This window comes from Vanessa cardui, chromosome 23, assembly GCF_905220365.1.
Source record: "Vanessa cardui chromosome 23, ilVanCard2.1, whole genome shotgun sequence".
Taxonomy (NCBI): domain Eukaryota; kingdom Metazoa; phylum Arthropoda; class Insecta; order Lepidoptera; family Nymphalidae; genus Vanessa; species Vanessa cardui.
In genome coordinates this window covers 8,004,633-8,014,697 of record NC_061145.1, presented here as the reverse complement: position 1 = coordinate 8,014,697, position 10,065 = coordinate 8,004,633, and positions in this window count along the sequence as shown.

Below are 10,065 nucleotides of genomic sequence, written 5' to 3'. Positions count from 1 at the left end.
GTATAACAGTATGTAAATGAAAGAAAGACGTAATTGTGTTTTTCTGTAAGGTCAAAAAAAATGTTTTTTATTGACAACAAAATGAGTAAAATACATTGTTTTTCACTTATATCCAATTACCAACTCACCTGTAAGGACAAAAAACAACATTTAAAGCCTTAATTTCAATATGAAACACAACCTTCACAGTTTACACACAAATTCCCAATGACAGTGACATCTCTCATATGGATAAGGAGGTAAACTCATAACAGATAATTAAGACAAATTACACTATAATGTAGTAATTTTCTTTACACGTGTATTCTGATCTTTAACCCTTATTAAAGTGAAATGTCATCCAAATCCGTTGAGTAGTTTTTTCGTGAAAGCGTAACAAACGCACATCCATCCTCACAAACTTTATATATACTATTAGTGGGACGAGTATTCACGGGAATATTAACAAGTGTAGTATTTAAAATATAGCAAACTTTAAACCAGCAGTGAGAAATTTTATTTGGTGGGCTTTGTGCAAGCCCGTCTGGGTAGGTACCACCCACTCATTAGATATTCTATCGCTAAACAACAGTACGCAGTATTGTTGTGTTCCGGTTTGAAGGGTGAGTGAGCCAGTGTAACTACATTCACAAGGGACATAGCATCTTAGTTCCCAAGGTTGGTGGCGCATTGACGATGTAAAGAATAGTTAATATTTCTTACAGCGTCATTGTTTATGAATGATGGCGACCACTTACATCAGGTGGCCCATATGCTCTTCCGCCAACCTATTCCATAAGAGCCCTCCTTATCTGACTGGCTTATCTGCCCAACGCACAATATAACTTTAGGACTGTCTTTGTAATTTATAGACACCATACATTTTTTCTTACTTTTTAAAGACCCAAGAAATATTACAAGTAATTTAGACAAACGTGTTACGCTGAAAAGTCTTTAAAAATGTCAGCGAATTTAAGATGTAATTAAGCCATTAAGCTTAGAATTCAATTGAATTTTAGTCAGAAAATTACAAAAGTCTGTGATATTAAACTGGCATCGAGCCAGAGCGCTATTTACCCAAACCAACCTCTTTTCTTTTATGGAACTTCTTTTTTTTAATTACACTTACGTAATTATGTAACTGTTTCTTGTTTCTGTTGTAACCTCGCTAGTCATATACTATAAATTCTGATGTAATTTTGAGCCATTATGACTTCCTGACTGAATGTACCCATATCTTCTCAAGAAAGCCTCCCTTGAGGTACATACAACACACAAGTGCGTAAGTAATAGGTTGGGGAAAAAGTTTCTTCGTATTTTATATGAAAATTCATATATACTGTAAAAATTTTGGGGCTTCTGATCGAAAAACTGCGACAAGTGGTTTTGGCAGTCCTCTCGTGATGTTAACCTGACACTGCCTAAGGAATTCTGCAGAGACCGAAACAGATGAAAATCTGAAGGTGCAAGGTCAGGACTATACGGCGGATGCATTAATACCTCCCAGCCAAACTCTCGTAATTTTTGTTGAGTGGCTAAAGATGTGTGAGGTCTAGCGTTGTCATGATGAAAAACCACACCCCTTCTGTTGATCAATTCTGGCCGCTTTCTCTCAATTTCTTGCTTCAATCTCATCAGTTGTTCGCAATACAGTTCTGAATCGATGGTCCTGCCGGGCGGGCGCTCATAATGAATGATGCCCTTCCAATCCCACCATACACACAGCATTACCTTGTTGCGAGTTAATCCGGGTTTTGCCACAGTCTGTGAAGCTTGACTGGCCTTTGACCACGATCTTTTTCGCACGTTCTTGTCGTATGTGATCCAGTTTTCATCACCAGTTATCAGCTTCTTCAAAAATGGTTCGGTTTCATTACGTCGTAATAAAGAATCACAAATGAGTACACGGTTCATTAGTTTTCTTTCAGTGAGTTCATGAGGCACCCATATATCGACCTTTTTTGTGTACCCAGCTTTATTCAAATGAGTCAAAACCGTTTTGTGGTCAATTGCCAGTTCTTCAGCTACATCGTAACTACTAATATGCCGATCTTGCTCCACTTTTTCAAAAATGGCAACAATTTTGTCCGTAACAGGGCGACCAGAGCGAGATGAATGAATGAATGAATGAATGAATGAATGAATGAATGAATGAATGAATGAATGAATGAAATATACTTTATTGTACACCAAGCAAAGTACATAAAATTTTAAAACAGAATAAAATAAACAATGTTATACAGTATACAATCGGCGGCCTTATCGCTAGAAGAGCGATCTCTTCCAGGCAACCGGTTGGCATAGGACATTATAATAAATAAATAAATTTAGGGTGGAGGTGTACTATAATACAAACATAATAAAGTAGTAAAAATAATACATACATATATAATGAGAAAATACACACATAACTAGTAAGAAAAACATATACACAATTTTAAAATAAATGAGGATTGGAGGAGGAGAAAGGCAAGGGATGAAAATACGATTTCAAGTATCAAGATAATATTCGAAAATGCGACGTTTAAATATTTCAAGGGATTTAGCTCGACGTACCGCTAAGGGCAAGGAGTTCCATAAGCGTGCTGCGTTAATTGTAAAAGATTTTGAGTAACAAGTTGAAGAGTGAGAAGGGATACTCAAAATTAAATTATCCTCGGAGCGCAGAGAGCGACAATGAGAAGCGCCAAGGAACTTAAATCTCTCTTTTAAATAAAGAGGAACTTTTGGATTGAATAGGATACAGTAAAGAAATGATAGAATACGAGTATTCCTGCGAAGGCGGACTGGAAGCCACTTGAGCTTTTTGCGAAATTCAGAAACATGGTCATATTTGCGAAGCCCAAATATGAACCGTATACAGAGATTTTGAATGCGCTCAAGTTTATTTAGTTGCTCCTCGTTTAAATCGAGATAACATACGTCGGCATAATCTAAGATTGGTAATAGGAGAGTTTGTGCTAACGTAATTTTGGTAGGTATGGGCAAAAAGTATTGTAACCTACGCAGAGAACCAATCGCCGAAAACATCTTTCTACTCACTTCGGTAACCTGCGGAATCCATGATAACGTTTTATCAAAGATTATGCCCAAGTTTTTGACCTTGTCTTCAAAAGGAATAAGAACTCCATCAAATTTCACAGGTGGTAGATTAGTCCAATCAATTTTCGGTAATAACTTTTGACTACCAATTATAATGGCCTGCGACTTAGTTGGATTAACTGTTAGACCATGAGTTTTACTCCAATGAGAAATGTGTGCTAAGTCATTGTTGATTATGCTTATTGAGTTTGGTAAGTCATTTACATGCGACGTTAGGTATAGCTGAAGATCATCAGCATACAGGTGGTAGAGAGAAGATAGATGTTTAGTTATGGAGTTAATAAATATTGAAAATAAAAGAGGGGACAACACGCCACCTTGGGGGACGCCAGCATTTAGTACACACCAGTTGGAATAATTATCGTTAACACGTATACGTTGCCGACGCCCGTCCAAGTAACAATGAAACCAGTCAATTACTTTAGGAGATATGTTAAGAGACCTTAAGAAAGCCAGGAGAATATCATAGTCAACACTGTTAAACGCATTGCTGAAGTCCAACAATGTCAACACAGTCACCCGCTGCTTATCCATACCAAAACGAATGTCATCGGTAATTTTGACTAATGCAGTAGTCGTGCTGTGACCATGACGAAAGCCGGATTGGAAAGGATTTAAAAGATTATTTTTGGAAAGGTATAAGCTTAACTGTTGATGTACCAGTCGCTCTAGGACTTTAGAGAGGAAAGGGAGAATAGATATTGGACGATAATCAGTAACACAGGAAGGGTTGGGTTTTTTAGGTATAGGAATCACTTGAGCATCTTTCCATGCAGAGGGAAATTTACCCGTGGTTATAGAGTGATTAAGAATGGACGTGATTATAGGTGTCAAAAGGTCAAGGATAGGAATGATCATCTTGCGACTAATGCAGTCAGAACCAACAGCATTAGAGTTGATACTTAAGATGTTTCTCTTAACATCACTTTCAGTAATTAGACTAAAAACAAAAGGAGAGAAATCTGGAGTGGATGAAGCAAGAATTTGATTTATTGTACTTAATTTCGTGGCTCCATCTATAACAGCCGAGGATGAGAAATGCTGATTAAGCTGATCGAGGTCACAGTATTGAGAGTAATTTTCTTGACTAGCTTTCCCAACTCCAAGTGATTTAAGGAATTTCCAGACTTTACTTGTGTCATCTTCCTCTAAAATAGATTTATGAATGTGGCGTCGTTGTTCGTCTCTACAAATCCTGTTGCAGTGATTTCTAGCTTTCTTATATTTTTCCAGATTTACGTCGCTCGCATTACACTTATATTTAGCTTTAGCGGCGTTCTTTTTATTTTGCAAGGATTTTACGTCATCTGTAAGCCAAGGAGCAGGAAGATGCTTAAGTCGGACTGGTCTAATAGGCGCGTGTACGTCGTACAATTGGTTCAACAAGGAATTGAAAATTGCAACCCGATCATCTAGAGATGGTGCAAGCAAAACTTCTTGCCAGTCAATTTTAGCTGCATCCTCTTTCAGACGCTCTAAGTCCATACCAGCAAAATTACGTTGCAGAAGAATTTTAGGTTTAATTTTAGGAGGTTTAATCTTGTAAGATAGGAAAATAAGGTCGTGATAAGAGAAAGCTGCAGCAGTGCATTGACCATGCTTTTGAACATAATCAAGAGAAGAAACAAGAATAATATCTAGAAGGGAAGGAGTACAATTTGGAAAGAAGTGAGTCGCGGAGAGTGGGAGAATATTTAAATTAGATGCTTCAACCATGGAGCTAAAACGAGTAGAGCGGACGTCATTTCTTAATAAACACGTGTTAAAGTCGCCCATAATAATTGCGTGCTTATATAGGGGTACGTATTTATGTAAAAGATCATCGAGAGAAGAGAAATACTCGATCGATGAACTAGGATTGTAGTATACCCCCAGCAAAACTTTAGTATGAGCGAAAACTACTTCTATCAAAAGGTGCTCAGCATGGGGATTAGCTTGACACTGCGACTGGTCAATAATATTAAATGGTAGGTGCGAGCGGAGATATATTGCTACACCACCTCCAGTGCGTCCAATACGATCGTTTCGTACGAGGTGAAAACCTGGAAGGGCGTATGAGGTAGAAGGTAAGCAAGGCTTCAACCATGTTTCTGACACTAAGATTGCATGTATGTTCTTATTTTCAAAGGACGATACTAAGTCGGGGTAATGTGCAGGAATACTCTGGGCGTTAATATGTACGATGTTAAAATTTTTCAGTACGTCTGAGAAGTGAGAATCGAGGGTTTCGCTTAAAGTAGGAATACTAAGAAGACTGTCGTCACTATTCAATCCATGGGAAGAAGAAGACATAGAAAAAAATGTGTCGTCGTTGTCATCATTAATCATAATATTAAAAATACTATCAATTATGTATGTATACAGATATATTAAAATTTATGTATATGTAAATATTTAAGTTAATAAATAAAATAAATATAGATATATATATATATATATATATATATATATATATATATATATACAATTACAATACTAAGTCCATAAGCCCACCAGCTACTTGAAGAATCAATTTACAGTAAGAGAAAAACAAAAAAAAAAAATTTTTTTTAAAAAACACTTAAAACAATAATTAAGTCTAAAGTAAAAAAAAAAAAAAAAAATTAAATTATTAAGACATAAATGGAACATTACTATAATTAAAATTATTCTACAGTTATACAAAAAAAAAGAAAAAAAGTAAAAAAGTAAAGTTCTATAATTATCTATCTTTATATCTACTATGAAGTGTGCAAAATTACTTGCATCCAAATCATAACTGTCAATTGTCATTGTCATTGTAGTGCAGGTTGTCATAATCTACATTTGTCTTGCGTGAATAATAAAAAAGATAAATACATAATAAAAAATAAAAAAAAGGGTACTTTACGCTAAAAATAGTTGAAAAAAGGGTATTACGAAAACTAGTCCTGTATATTTACATCGAAAACTATTTCTTGATTACCCTTTTCGTTCGAGCAACAGGAATTTTAGCCACAGGACTTTTACTCGTTTCTACTGTCGTCGGTGATTTCGGTGTTTGTTGTGAAATAGCGTCAAGTTCCGCCAAAGACTCCACACGATGCTGAGACTCATCAGATGCAATAATATGTATCCAGCCATCCCGGGTCCAGCACTTACCAATGCCAAAACGCTGTCTGGCAGCAAGGAAAACCTCGTGACGGGACTTGGTTAAGAACTCAGATTGAGTAATTCCAGAGCCCTTGAGCTTCGTTTTGGCATACCAAACCTGGTTACGTATAGATTGTTCCGCGAATTTCACAACAATAGGTCTAGGCTTCTTAACAGATGAGCGACCTAGGCGATATGATGTTGTGATACTTGAGCTGGCAAAGTTAGTTAAGTCCAAATGCTCAGCAACCAGGCTAGTAATTCGCGCTTTCAAGTCTTCAGACTTCACTTCAGGAACCCCATGGAAAAGAAGCATCTTACGCCTTCTCCTCATCTCCTGGCGCTCTATTTCCTTACCGAGATACTCAACCTGCCTTTGTAAGGTGGTCAAAGCAGAGAGTATAAAACTTTGGAATACATTGAAGTCCGCAGCCAGAGAAGCAGTTGTCAATGGAGTGGATGTTTTTTGCAGATCATTTTGAAACGCTGTCATCTTAGTGTTAAACATCTCTGCCATTGATGCAAGTGAATCTTTGATAGCCTCCATAGTGTACTTGTGTCAAGTGTTTAATAAGTGGTACTAAGTGATTAATTGTAGGAATTAAGTCTGCTGGTAGGTTATATTAATCACATACACATAATATTACACTAGAGTATGAAAAAAATGTAAGTTTTTATATTTTATTTTAATATTATATTAGCACTATTGCAAAACACGTAGTTACGTTTTTTTGTCTCCTACCCGAAAAAAGAGATGCATCTTTGATATCAAAATTTCCGGTTTGAAAACGCTTAAACCAAACTTGCGCTACTCTCACAGATACTGCATTAAGTCCATAAACATCCCATTTTTTTTTCGCGGCTTGAGTAGCATTTTTCCCTTTTTTATAGTAAAATTTTAAAATGTATCGAATTTCTTCTTTAGATTCACTCATTTTAACAACAACAAAAACAAATGAAAATCACACAAATTCCTAATTTGAATTTGGAAGTGCCTTCTTTAAAATTAAAACTTTTTAATGATACCAAAACCAGCCAGATACAAATGGTATAGCCAAAGAGATTTTATTACAAGTTCATACATACTATATGCGAAAAGACTTTTTCCCCAACCTAATATGTGTGCGTGAATTGTTCTTATTCTGAGTACAAAAATGATTTACTTTTTTGTGTGAAGTAGTGTGGTTAGCCCTACAGGCCTTTACAGCGTCACCAGACGTTCGGGCGAGTACTAATGTCCTCAGCCCTGAAGTTGAGCGCTGAGCTCGGGTTTAAAGTTCGTCCTGAGGGTGTCTCCTAAGAGATCGCACCTCGGCTCAGAACGAAGTCGTTGGAGTATAACGATATACATATATAGAACCTTTACCTTATTATATACTTTAAACAATTATAGCGCGATTTAAAGAACTACTAACGCCATCTATTAATAACAAAAATAACTATTGTATTTATATAAATATAAATACTTATAGTAACAATGAGCGATATAATAAAATGAATGAAGACAACATCAATGAAGCAGCCAAAGACGACGACTTTATTGATATCTGACGAGGTCAAAATACCTTTGAACTTAGCTTAAACTCCAATTTGGCCAAACTTTTCCACAACAAATGTATAAAAAGAATATATTAAGAAATTATTGTATGTCGTGGTCACTTATATATTCGTTTCAACGCACTCTCATAGAAGATGCACATATCAATCTACGACTATTTGAATGTGTGCGAACATATCACACATATACAATACACGTGCGCGCATTGTATTCATACATTCAGTTATGTCAATGTATTCAAATTCAATTACTTCAATCAATACACAAAGCATGTATAACATATATGCATGTAATACATCATGTTCACCCCATCTTTTATGTCTTTGAACGAGATAGAACAGATTCTCATTCCATTCATTCATTTACCATTGGATAGAGTAATTCACGATGTATTCCTGTATACTCGTATGTAAAATAATATGTCCTGACTGATCGCCAAACGTAAACTATTTAAGTCAAATCAAATCAAATACGTAAACTATTAAATTAAAGTTATGGTTATGAAATTTCGAGAATGGGATTGTTTTATTGATAAAACACCCACTAAGGAAGTAATTTTGGAAATTCAACCCCTAAGGGGGTGAAATATGGGTTGAAAGTTTGTTGAGAACCGGTGGTAGCTTCACTTAATTGTGAAATTTTAAAAGTATTATATATTTAAGAATTGTAAAAGTGCTTGAAAAAGCCTATTTGAATAAAGTTTATTTTGATTTGATTTGATTTATGGAAGTCCATCATTTTTTACGTTAGAAACATGAAACTCCATATCTGGGGTACTAATTAAAAATGAGTATATACGAATTAAAACGTTTCTGGATATTGTGAAATATTCGTTTAAATTGCACGATGTAAATGCTGCATGCGGACTTTTTTCTAGACTATTTTATGGTATACAAGATTGTAGTGCAGTATTTTGATCTACCTCGAAGCCAGTCTACTATATTATCCGTGTAATGTACGTACATATGAACTATCCTCATGATTCAATTTATGTCGTAAAAAACTCAAATTAAAATCCGTTCCTTTGTTTATACTATGTACGGCTTAAAATAATATAAAATTAGGTATGTATTTTATAGTTTAAACTACAATGGGCTTGGAAAAACTCGGCCTTTGTGCCTTTTTATAATAACGATTAAAAACTTATCAAATAGATTATATAAGTATGCGTTGTGTTCCAATTTTAAAAACAAGTTTTTATTATCTATACTGATATTATAAATGCGAAAGTAACTCTTGTCTGTTAGCTCTTCAAGCTTAAACCGCTGAACCGATAGATGATATTTGCTATGGATATAATTTGAGTCACCCCTTGAGGGAGTAAAATGGGTGGTGACGATTTGTGTGCTATAATGCCGCATTTTCAGCCAGTATTATAATACATATAGATAATTTATATAAATCCTGTTTACGTCAAAAAGAAGAAAAATAAAAGAAGTGAAAGATTTTTGTTAATCCCAACGCTTTACCGAAAGCTTGTTAATCCGATGAAACATTTCCTTAATGAAAATACTGCGGGCGCGGAGTGACAGTACGAAAACCTCCGTTGTTTGATTCCGTAGACTAACGATTAGCCACGGTTTTCCACGTGAGCATTTTATTATAACAGAAAATGATATATCTTTATAATTTATACCCTATGGCAGACATAATGTGGGTCATAATCCTCTACATATAAACAAAACTATAATATATATTTTTTGCGAGCCAATAATATTAAATAAATTAATTTTAAAATCTATGAACATACATGCATATGGTAAACAATATAAAGTCACTATTGATTTTTTTTAGATTATATTCGTAAGAATCTATATTTCAAACGGACGGTACGTTTACAGTCGAAATGTTAATTATAAAAAAATAGCTACAAAAAATAAATTCAAAATATAGTTTATTCGATTTACCCCTATCACCTCCTAACAGGAATACCTACGTCGAATTACCAATAACCGTCTATTACTTGTGTGTTGTAAAAATTGCTTTTTTATTCATGCATTTTTTACAAATGATTTGAATTTATTGAATATATAATTAATTAACTCCATCTAATTATATTTATGTACAGATTTGTATGGATATCAGCGAAAAATATTTACGTTAAAAGTAATTCCTAGCTCTCTTAATATCTTTCCTATATTAGAGATACTCCTCTAAAGAGTTTTAATATTAAGGAGATTTAAATATTTTATCAGAAATCGAGAAAAATGAGTGTTGATTTTCACAAAATACGACATTTATTATGAATGCTCAGAGAAAATTAGGCAGTATTCAGGCTCAGTATCAATCCGAGTCTATAATGGACCTATCTGATG